Below are 11,368 nucleotides of genomic sequence, written 5' to 3'. Positions count from 1 at the left end.
TTTAACCTACTGACTACCGGAAGCGTATTGCAATAAAACAATTACAACTACTAGGTCATTTCCAATATAATAACCAGAAATTTTAACCTAATGAAGTAAATTATTATTTTTCTTAAGCAACCTATACAACTGCAAAGAAATGAATGTCTTAAATCTTAGTGCAGAAATGGCAAATAATTCATGTGAGATACCAGTACGTTTGCGGTTGTCAATGGGTTAATGTTGTGTTTTAATTTCGTACTATCGGAACGGTATTCCAGTGAGTGCTATAAACGTCTGAATTTATCAGAGAGCAGATTTTTTTCTCGCCAATTATCCAAGTGTCAGTATTATCAGATTCAGATAATCTGACATCGACTCACTACTGGAAACGTTTAATTTTTTTTTCAACGTCATCCGCGAGACGTTTATTATTCGACTGTGATTAATTATGCAAGCATATGCCACGCCAACTACAGCTGACTCCGGTTATGAAGTACAGTTTGCTAAATGCTTTTTTCGAGACTGCAAATAAAACACCGAAACGGCGTACGCAATTTTGACGCAGGCCAGTGAATTCCTCACTTCCTTTCAACCATTTTTCTCTCCCGAACAACATAATATTATTCCATTTAGAAGAATACGAATTCGCTGACAATAAGCGGCTTTTTGTTTTCTAGATGAATATGCATGTAATATATGTTTAATCTTTATTATGTAAATGCACTGCATCGAATTATTTAAATGGATGTTTCTGTTACGAGTGCATTGAAACATACTTGTATGGTTCGAGAAAAAATGAAGCATTAATTGTTCTTAATATTCTCAATATGTTATTAACATAAATTCCCAAATTTATAGTTTTTCAGACAAAGTAGATACTGTTTATAAGAAATAAATTACGAATTGCCACTGTTAACGTGTGCAAAGTATTATAATTAGACTGACAATACTGATTAGTCTAGACTAATACTTATTATACTAGACTCATATATATATATATATTTCTTTCTTTTGCAGTTCGATAGGTCTTTGAATATCATTCACTTTTCTCATTAAAAGTTTTTTCCTATCTCTTACGGTTAACATGGTATACTGAAAAAACGAAAATTCGACAAGCTTTAAGGGGTCATTTCGCCCCCTTAGAGTGAATGTCAGCCGATCAAAAAAAATATGTGTCCCTTGTTCTTGCTTGCTTAACAAACGTACGAAATTTCATTGAAATCGGCGTCTCCGGGTTGGGAAACCTTCCTTATTAGAGAATATTTATCAAACTTATTTACTAAACTGGCATCTTAAAAGACATAAAACAAGCTCCTTAGTATTTAACAATATTTTCAAATAGGATAAAATGTAGAACATTTCACATTAAAAAAAGTGGCTCGCATTTTCCCAGTAGATACATATATTTCTCAGCAATTTTGATTATTATTATATCGTCAGTCTATGCACACGTGAGAGGACTAATTTCTCATTCTATCGGATCAATTAGTAAATTACGTTGTTACACCTTTGGTCGTATAATTTCGGGACACCCTGTGTGTTAGGGGATCATCGCTCCTCAGTTGCGCCAGAATTGCCCGGGATCCGCAATCTCTTCAACCCTTGCAGCGGCGCCACCCTTCGCCATCACCAAACGCCACCTCAGCCCATATCTCGATGTGTTTGTATAATTTATTCCGGTGACGTATGCGCACGTGTTATGCTGGGACTGGAATTAACGGCTTCTGTTTACCGCGAATAAATTGATGCTATTATCGGTACGGGCAACTGAATTGTAGCTGCGGACATAACCTCCGAGCCACCGAAGTTGCAGGCAGAGGTTAGTTTCTTCGTGATTTTCTGGATCCTCGGTCTTGTTTCCCCCGGTCCTAATTAGCAGAACCGAAACTTCCGCTGTTACGTTCCTACGCCGCTGATTAAGTTTAGAAACCCGTATACCCTAAGTTTGCCACGATATTCGTCGAGCCTTGATGAATTTGAACGATACATAAGAAATATTAGCGATTCAATACGTTCATCGTGGTGCGCCTCTTAATATCATATTTTGTGCGTTTATTAATAGCTAGAGTTCAAAGTTACAACGCTAGTATGTTCAAGTGTTTTTGTTTCAAACAATTTGTTGTGACAAGGGAGTAATGGGGGTCGCTTAAGCAATGATTTTGCAAAGTCAAAATATTAGATCCAAGATTTATTGGAAGTATCTGGTTGCAACCTTAAACTATTAACTGAATCACGAAATAAACAGTTTGGTGTTAATTCTTGGAGAAAATTAGCGAAAAATGCTTTTGACCTTTGTTATCCAAACTGGTGGGTAATGGCAGTCACGTTGTGAACAATCGGAATCTCACACATTTCTTACATGTATAGACATCGGCTGAGTCCCATCCACCATGTTCTGAATGACATCATAGCCACATGTAATTGATTAATTGATTTGTGAATTGTGTGAAAATTAAATTAAATTGCATTATGCACGCTAAGTATAATATCGAGGGCACGTAAAAACAGAAAACGCTTGTTATTTTCGAATGCGTAGCAATAACTTAGCAGCGCTATTTAAGTGAATAATATTTAAGCTTTGTTTTACTGAATTTATGCACATATTGTTACAAATATATTCTAAACTCGTATATATATACATATAAGTAGTATTTAAGGCATTTGTTGTGAAATTTATTCAAATACTTTTTAAAAATTTTAGAATTAATTATTTTCTTATTATTTATTATTTCTTATTACTTTTTTAGTTAATTGGTATTAGGAATAGGAGTGGAGATAGTGTGGGATTAATGAATAACGCATATGTATGATTTGACTGTTTTTTATTGAAAAATCTCAAGAAAATATACAATTTACAATGGTATTTGTATAAATTTAATAACAATTGCTTGAAATACTACTTAATATAAAGGCACCATTTTCGCGTGGCCGACGTAAGATCAGGTTGCTTCTATCTGTTTTGAATAAAAAGAAACATAAGTGATTATTAATCTATACGAGTGATACGCTAGTTTAGATTAAAATGTGCGAAAAGGGTCAAAGAATTCCAATATGCAAATATGTCGTTACGTTTCCTGCCTTGCGTTGCCTTCACAGGAGCCCACGGCTGCCCGCCACTTGCCCGTGCGGGCAACATGCCCGAGCGGGCTCGGTTGCCCATCACTGTTGTACACTCTGTGTAACGAAAATGTCACTTCGACGATGTGGCTGAAATGTACGAAAATTCTGCGGCAGTCAACGTGTTAAGGATTACAGTTCACGAATAATTATATTATATAGTATCTAAAATCATTGCTACATATTAATTTCAATTTAATTTTGGTCGTCGGTCTTCTTGATGAAGCGTAAAATTGTTTATCGAATTATTAAAAGTCCAAGACTAACAACACATTATGGTATTCAGTATTAACTAATTATTGTAATTAACTTCAGTACAATTTCCACCTTCGTCGCGCGTTACTTCATTAATTATAGACGATTTCCGGATCAGAACTCTCTTTGAATCTAATAGCACCGCGTTAGGAATACCTTGCAGTCTCGGGTTTCTCTCAACATAGTTTGCATAATTTTACATAATTCAACCAAGTGACGTACATGCACGTACAGGTTTCACTATAACTTCTATCAATGTACTCCAAGAATGTTACATTGTTACGGTATGAACGGAACAACCCGCGAGTGTCCAGATTTCACTCTATCGTTAATTTTATTTATAATGCATTAAAAGAAATAGAATTGCTTTTCACTGGCTGCCGCGTCTAATATTAAACTTAATAAGAGTATAATAAAGATCGTCAGCTGTTGCGACATAAATGAGTGTAGCAAAGGAGCAGTAAAGAAGGTAGCAAGGTCGATTTAATTTAAACGACACAATAAATTTTGTGCGAGTGATTACAACGAGATTTCAACACCAACTTGTAATTCATTCTACCGGTTGAATATTAAAATTCGAATTTTATCACAATTACTTAAAATATGTTAATTAAAAAGAAAAACAGAATGCATGCACCCTAAATCGATACATATGTATATCTGTCGTTAAACAAATATTATTAAACAATATTACACAATAATAGTATGAGTGAATTTACAAGTTATAAGTTGTAACTTGTACACTTCTGTTGCACAAATAATTTGTACAGTTTTACAAGTTACAAGTTAGTTTAATATTATTAGTAGATTTTACAAGTGTTCATTGCACAATGAATGCGATTTTACAAGCTATACATTTGTACAAATTTTACAATTCTTGGAAGTCTGCTAATTTTGTTTACAGAATAGTGTTTCTGATAATTGATTATTGAATTCTTATAAATTGTGTTAATTTTAAATATTTCAGACATGATTGATAGTTTTCTGTTTTCATTGTTTATTACTAAATTGTCCAAATAATGAACCTTTGCGCTCTTTAATTTTCGTAAGCTCGTACAACTTGAGTTTGTAGTGATCTTCACGCTTACCTATTTTTAATAAAAGATAATAGCTCTTAGCTATATTAGTCAGTAGCTCACTTCTATTGAGGTGCGCATAACCACAAAACGTAAAATAGGAACATCTGTAATTTAGAATTATAATAGGAGATTTGTAATTTATAAAATTTACTTGTTTTATTAAGAAAATTGTTACTGTGTAACAGAATTTATTAGTACTGGTAATTTATGCCTTATGATTTGTAAACTTTCACTAATAATATTATAGTTCGTACGTGTAAGTGTAAAATTAAAGTACGTAATGTTTACTAATGAGTAATGGCAATTCAGTTTTAATGTGCCATATCTTTCGCCCCTGTGCTTGCTAAAATGCCACAGAATGATACAAAATTATAACTAACATTATTAGATTATCATTGATTCTCATTATTTTCCGATATAAATATTAAATTTGTGTAAAAATCGTGAATTACTTACTCTTGCATCGAATGAATTAGTGTGGTATCGCAGTCAATACAGAATAAAGTAGGATTAATTTGTATTCTGTTTTCGTCTAGACTCTAGAGTAAGGCTTAATGAGAATATCAAAATAACACATTTCAGATTTCTCATTTCATAAATATTACAATCACAAAGCTGCTTCCATTCGACTTTATATTGACCTTTAATTTATTACGCATTTTGTATTATACTACATTATGTTATACATACTAACATATTATAGAATTTAATTCAATATACATTCATCGCTAATAGTGCTAACGGTAAAGTTGCAAAACAAATTTTCTCGTTTCTTCCTACCAGCACCTTATCTGTTTCACCCCATCGTTTAAAGTCCTGACATGCTGAATGCCTTCAGCACGAATATCCCTAACATTTCCTTCCCTCTGCGCATAGTGCCGGTTGCCCGATAACAAGGCATTAACGCTAAAACTGAAAGTGGCTCTATCTCGCGAACAAGAAGCTTGCAGGCCCATGCTCACCGAGACTGTTCCGTTGGCTTTGAACTGCAGAATACACCTGAAAATTTTGAGACAACGTCTCTGATATACACCTCCCTGTATGGCACTGCATTAAACAACGAAATTCTCGTTAATTATCTTCATTCAGGTGATGATCCCCTGGCGTCTAATTAATGAAGAAGCAGTTTCGAAATACAAATCGAAACCACTTCAAAGCCTTTGTTTGTTTTCCCAAAATTAATAGTTCATATTTACACGCATAATTGCAAATACAGGTCACCGTGTGCCATAGTTGCATTACTACCGGGTGCAATTAGCGCCTCTTGTTGGCCTGTTAGTGTATGCCTCAGTGTTAGTGACTTGCTTCTAAATCTTGACCGCAAAGGACAGAATTAATTGGAAGCATTCGAGCCTCTCTCTCTCTCTCTCTCTCTCTCTCTCTCTGTGTGTGTTAGAGAAAAGAATAGCGAGCGAAACGGTATTTAAGCTATATTTTAATCAACACCGTTATTGATCGTTCGACAAAAAAGCTACCCGTTGAAATTGATAATTAATGAAAGAATCCGTGGAGTACAGAGTATTGATTGGTCGGCTCACAACTGCGATGTAATTGCGAGTGATCTTGCCAGAGCATATACACAGGAGTAGACAGTTGAAATGGGTCACCTGAATTATTTGTGTTACCGTTAACGATGAAAATAGTAGTTTAGAAAAATTTGACCTGTTGATTAATCGTGGTACGCTGAATATATAGGTATAAGCTGCAAGTCATTCTACGGAATACGCAGTCCTGCAACGAACTATGACTTGCAAATTGAAAAAATTGAATACAATTTGAAAGTGATAGGTCTCCGAAGGTGTATTCGTAAGACATTTCTTTTTCTCGTCCCTTATTCCTGTGGAACAGCTTGAACTCTTACGTTTTATATTTTTAAATGGTTATACGTGGCAGGAATAAATATTGTGTTGACCACAAAAGTAATTTCGCATTTCTATATCGGAAAATGTCGAATTTCTACTAGAGCAGCAGATGGTGTGTTTTTTTTTATTCTGAAACTAACATTTCAACGCGTCGTTTGAAAAAAAATCAATAGAATTGCGTTAAATTTTCTTAAATAGACCTTGTTTTAAAAATGTGTGGTAAGAAGGTGCATTTTCGAGCAATTATGTCTTTTACATAGTTTTCTTTCGTTGACAGCACTATCGCTAGGCACATAGAAAATCTTTTTTGTTGATTGCTCAAAAGTACACCTTCTCGTCACTCATTTGCGAATGATTTTCTAATGATTTCCTTCATGTTTTCTGGTGTAGATGGCACTTCGCAATATACCTTTTTTTTAAGGTAACCCCTTAAAAAGAATCGTATCTATTAAACACGGGAAAAGGAATTCATTATTGGATTTAAATCTTGCTGAACATCTTTGAAAATAGTGGTTAAATAAAAAAATGTTTCAGATAAAAATTGTTTATTTTTTGCGTGAATTAATGATGTTTTATAAAAAATACAGGTATCCGTTTCAAAAAACGAGGTTTATCTTTAAATGACTTCAAAACGTTGACCAGATTAAAAATAAATGTCATTCTCTTTCCCCCTCAAAACCAAAAAACTTTTGTCTAAAATACTTTCTTACGAAATACTTTGTTTTTATATATTTCCATGTGTCAGCTTAAATGCCGCACCCTGTATACAATAATACTCCTGAATTTCAACATACCTTGTTATATCTACTTTTAGTTACGAAACTTTTTGTATCGCGAATAATCGAACATAGGATGGGGATAGCAGAGAACAATAAATTCTTCTATAAAAATATGCATATATCGTTTCAGTGAGAGCTATACCTTCAGACATGAAGGCTAATAAAAATGCAAAACAAGCCGCAAACAGGGCAGAACGAGCGATCAATTTGTCTCGAGAACATTACCAGGCCGTTTCATTAGAGAGTAATATATAATTTCAAAGCAATCATTCGGGGGAGAAAATATATAATATGACCGGAACGAAAAGAGAACGCCGAATAGACAAAAGCGATCGGCATTCTCCTGGGGAACATCGTTGAACCGCTTTATTACGAACGCAAGAGAGGTTTCCCTCGCAAAAATGCCGCCAGACACACTCGGGAGGTGAGAACGAGAGTGTACTGTTCTGCGATGAGGGAACACTAAGAGTCGACGATGCTTCGAGCAAATGCACTTCTTCGGGAAATCTAGGAGATTTTATATAAACAAACAGATACGATTCGCAAACCTCGCGAGATATCGTAATTTGAAGAAACATTTTGCAACGCTCTATAATCATTTTTACTGGAATGTATCTGGCAATCGCTGACAGAAATAAAAAAAAGAAACGGGAACAAAGGGAAGCTCTATAATTATTAGGTGCGAAAATAAGTAATCCACTAATTTTCTTCGTGAACTAGTATGGATTAAATTCAAAACGTTCCCAAGTATTATATTTTTCTGTTTTAAGTCTCTCGATAGTTAAACATTTTCCCGTGTATAAATTTTGCTTTTAACCAAATTTACTCATATAACATACGACTATAAAACAACTCTTATTATCCTCTCGAATGTCCACAGAATGAAAAATATTTCAATATTTTGTGATATTAGTTAAACGGCGTCCTGCAATTTTGAAATCCATTGAACTCTACATTTATTTTATATTTAATAAATACATAAAATGATTCAATCTGTTAACATTTCCTACGAATATTTATAATTTTTAGTTTCCAATTCCTTCAATACACATTCAACAATATTTTCTGTCTTCAATACATATATAAAGAAAAACCCTAGGACTATCGTGATATCCCAATGGATAAAACACTTTTGTTCCGGGCATAGAATACAAATATCATTTTGCCAAGAAGATGTTTAACACGTTCACGTGGACAGGACAATCGCGCCAGAAATAAAACCATTTGCCGGCAAAATGGAAGAGCGCCTGCAAATCTTCACAGGATTTCATTATGTCAGGCGTCAAGTTGCAAGGGGTCGTAGAGTGTCGCGAACTAGCAATAATCCAATAATCCTTTTTCTTTTGCGTGAAATTCACGGTGGCGTAACCGAAAAAGACAGCTCGGCCATCGCAAAACCGACTGGGGATCGTGCATCATAACGAATGTTTTCGCTTGAACATCGTTCTCGCGGGGGACTTGAAACGTTAATATCATGGAAATTCAGAGAGTGAACTTTTATTAGACTGAACTAATTTTTGTCGTTTGCACAGGCACCCGTGTTGTTGTTAGTAATCTGACAAAGGACAATGCTTTACCAATATTACAAAACTGGCATATTTTGAGTTGTTAAAGTGATAAAATGAAGGAATAAAAAAGTATCGAATAAGAGAAACGAAAATATTTATTCATGTGTGTTTTGCCACTGAAACTCTGAACTTTACTGCATGTCTTTTAATACTTTGACTGCCACGTAATTCAAATATGGGTGAATACATTGCAAGCAGGCGAAATTATTTAAATACCGTCACAAAATTTTTGCGTGAAATTAATAACACAGTATAATTTGAAACAGGACCAACAGCCTCTATGAACTACATGCATACAATTAAAAAACGAAATAAAGGATGTCGGGCTACGTACGGGCATTTTCACTTTGGCAGTCAACGTGTTAATGCTGCAGTAACGTAATCAAGAAGAGATGATGAACGAAAGATTTTCAGCTGCTACCAATTTTAATATAAATGGACGTGTTTTATAATACTTGAAAATTTGGAAATTCCGTATTATTTGAAAAATGCCGTTAAGGTAAAACTCCACAAGTGATTACGAAATGATTTCAATATTTCGGTAATGTTTGTGCGTTAAACTGTCTATTAAATAAATATTATTTTACGTATTTTAGTTACCATATTGACGTATAAACAAATATACTAAAAAATTGTAATTGGAAAATTGTGAAATATTTTTGATTCTTATAAATTCATTTTAAAAGTTTCTTTATATATTTTTTAAATATGTAGATGAATTTTTATATCAACGTGATTAAAATCTGGCGGAAATGTATTAAAATAATTTATTAAAATTATTATTAAATTAAATTATTTTTCTAAAAAAATCTTCATATACGCAACTACCACATTTTAACTATTACATGTGTTTAATTAAAGTATTATGTTGTATATATGTAATGTATATATGTGTGTGTGTAATATTAGAATTAACAGTAGTATTGTGTACACTGGTTACGTTGTACATTTCTACATTAATTCACATTTTTTTTATCCTACCACTAATTTCAAGTAAGAAGGCTATGTTATACCACAATTTTTAATGAAAAACATTTATACTTAGTAGATGACCGAAACCGAAAACTGAAAAATATATAATATTCGAATATTTGCATGAAACTCAATTTAAGACAAATATTATACTTTCATTCACTACACGTGAGAATGAGGTGTCATAAAGACAGTAAATAATAAAAGTTGTTTAATAGATTCGAAGGTTAAGTGATCGTAATATGACAAATATAATTTATGGTAGCCACAACAGCTTAGTTTCTATTGAACTTCTATGAGAGAACACATAAAGTTAAAGTGGAATAATGTTTCTTCCAACGCTTTTCGGTCTTCCCATTTTCAGTCTATAAAGTTCGCGCGATTGAAGGCTGATTCAATATGCCTCAAGTTTTCCTCGGCGTGGGGGCGCCCGAGTTCGGTACGTTTATTGCGCTCCGTATAAAGAACGTTATTGCCGTGTTCGTGGAGTTCGTTTTAAAATCATTAATTAAACCGTCAATTGCGTTTGCGAATAAATTATTCGAGGCACATGTCAACGTCGACGTGGCCCCGCGCCGCACGTTCATGAAGAAAACACACAGGTAACTTTCAGTCACGCACGTGTCTTGCATCGAGGCTCACAAACAAGTTTTGTGAGAATAGAACGGCTGGCTACATGGTTGAACGTCGCTGGCACAATAAGACCGAATAGAAATCTACTTTTTGGTTGTAGAATCTTGTCTGGCGGCGAAACAAAAAGAAAAGGCAAATGTTCACACTGACATGACGTCTCAGAACAATAACACTGTTCATCAAATTTGAACTTTTTTTTCCGATCTCATACCCTTTAATAGACGTTCCTGACAGATCTTTGTGAGCTGATTACGAATTTGTAAACCGTTTTTTCTCAGCTCGTACAGTTTCTGAAAAAGTCAATTTTTTTTTTAAATTGTACCTCTTCAACTTTGGAGGTGTGTTGTACTTTTACAGTAACAGTTATTCAGCTGCTTTTGACAAGAAATAATCCTCTGGACTCTCCCGAATGAAATAATTTAAATTGTTGTTATACTGTAAGATTTTATTTTTCATAGGTTTATAAATAAATCATGACTAGACAGCGGATGTTAGAGTAAATTTTTGTTCTCATATTCTACTCCAAAAGAGAACAAACTGGAAGGAAAATCTATTTTATCCATTAAGGGATTTGTTAAATTGAAAATGAAGCAATATTTACTATAAATGTACAAAATCCACAGTTCTTCACTAAATATTCATGAATCCAGACCTTTATCGCGTACTTTTGGACTGATACGGTAAATTTAAAGAATTAATAGAAAATTAAGAGTACATTAAAAACAAATTTATTCACCTTTCAGAACGGGTTGGAGGTATTAACGTTTAGCCTCTGTTCTCATTTCTCCTTCGAAATTATCTTTGGAGAGAAGCAAGCCCAAGGCATGCGTCTCTCATTTAGTAAACCGATCCATAGTGCCTTCATTCCTGTTACAGGTTCAGCGTTCTACGGGTATACGTCACGTCAATCGATGCTAACAAATAGGTGGAAATCCTAAACGTTTTGAGTTTCAATTATTGGTTGACGCATGAAATATCGTATCCTGAACGTTTTGAGTTCCAATTATTGGTTGACATGTGAAATATCGTATCCTGAATATTTTGAGTTCCAATTATTGGTTGACGCGTGAAATATCGTAACCTGAACGTTTCGAGTTCCAGTTATTGGTTGACGCATGCAA

The sequence above is a fragment of the Dufourea novaeangliae genome, unplaced genomic scaffold (assembly GCF_001272555.1).
Source record: "Dufourea novaeangliae isolate 0120121106 unplaced genomic scaffold, ASM127255v1 scaffold248, whole genome shotgun sequence".
NCBI classification, from domain to species: Eukaryota; Metazoa; Arthropoda; class Insecta; order Hymenoptera; family Halictidae; genus Dufourea; species Dufourea novaeangliae.
The sequence above is the reverse complement of the archived record's forward strand: the minus strand, read 5'-3'. Positions refer to the sequence as shown.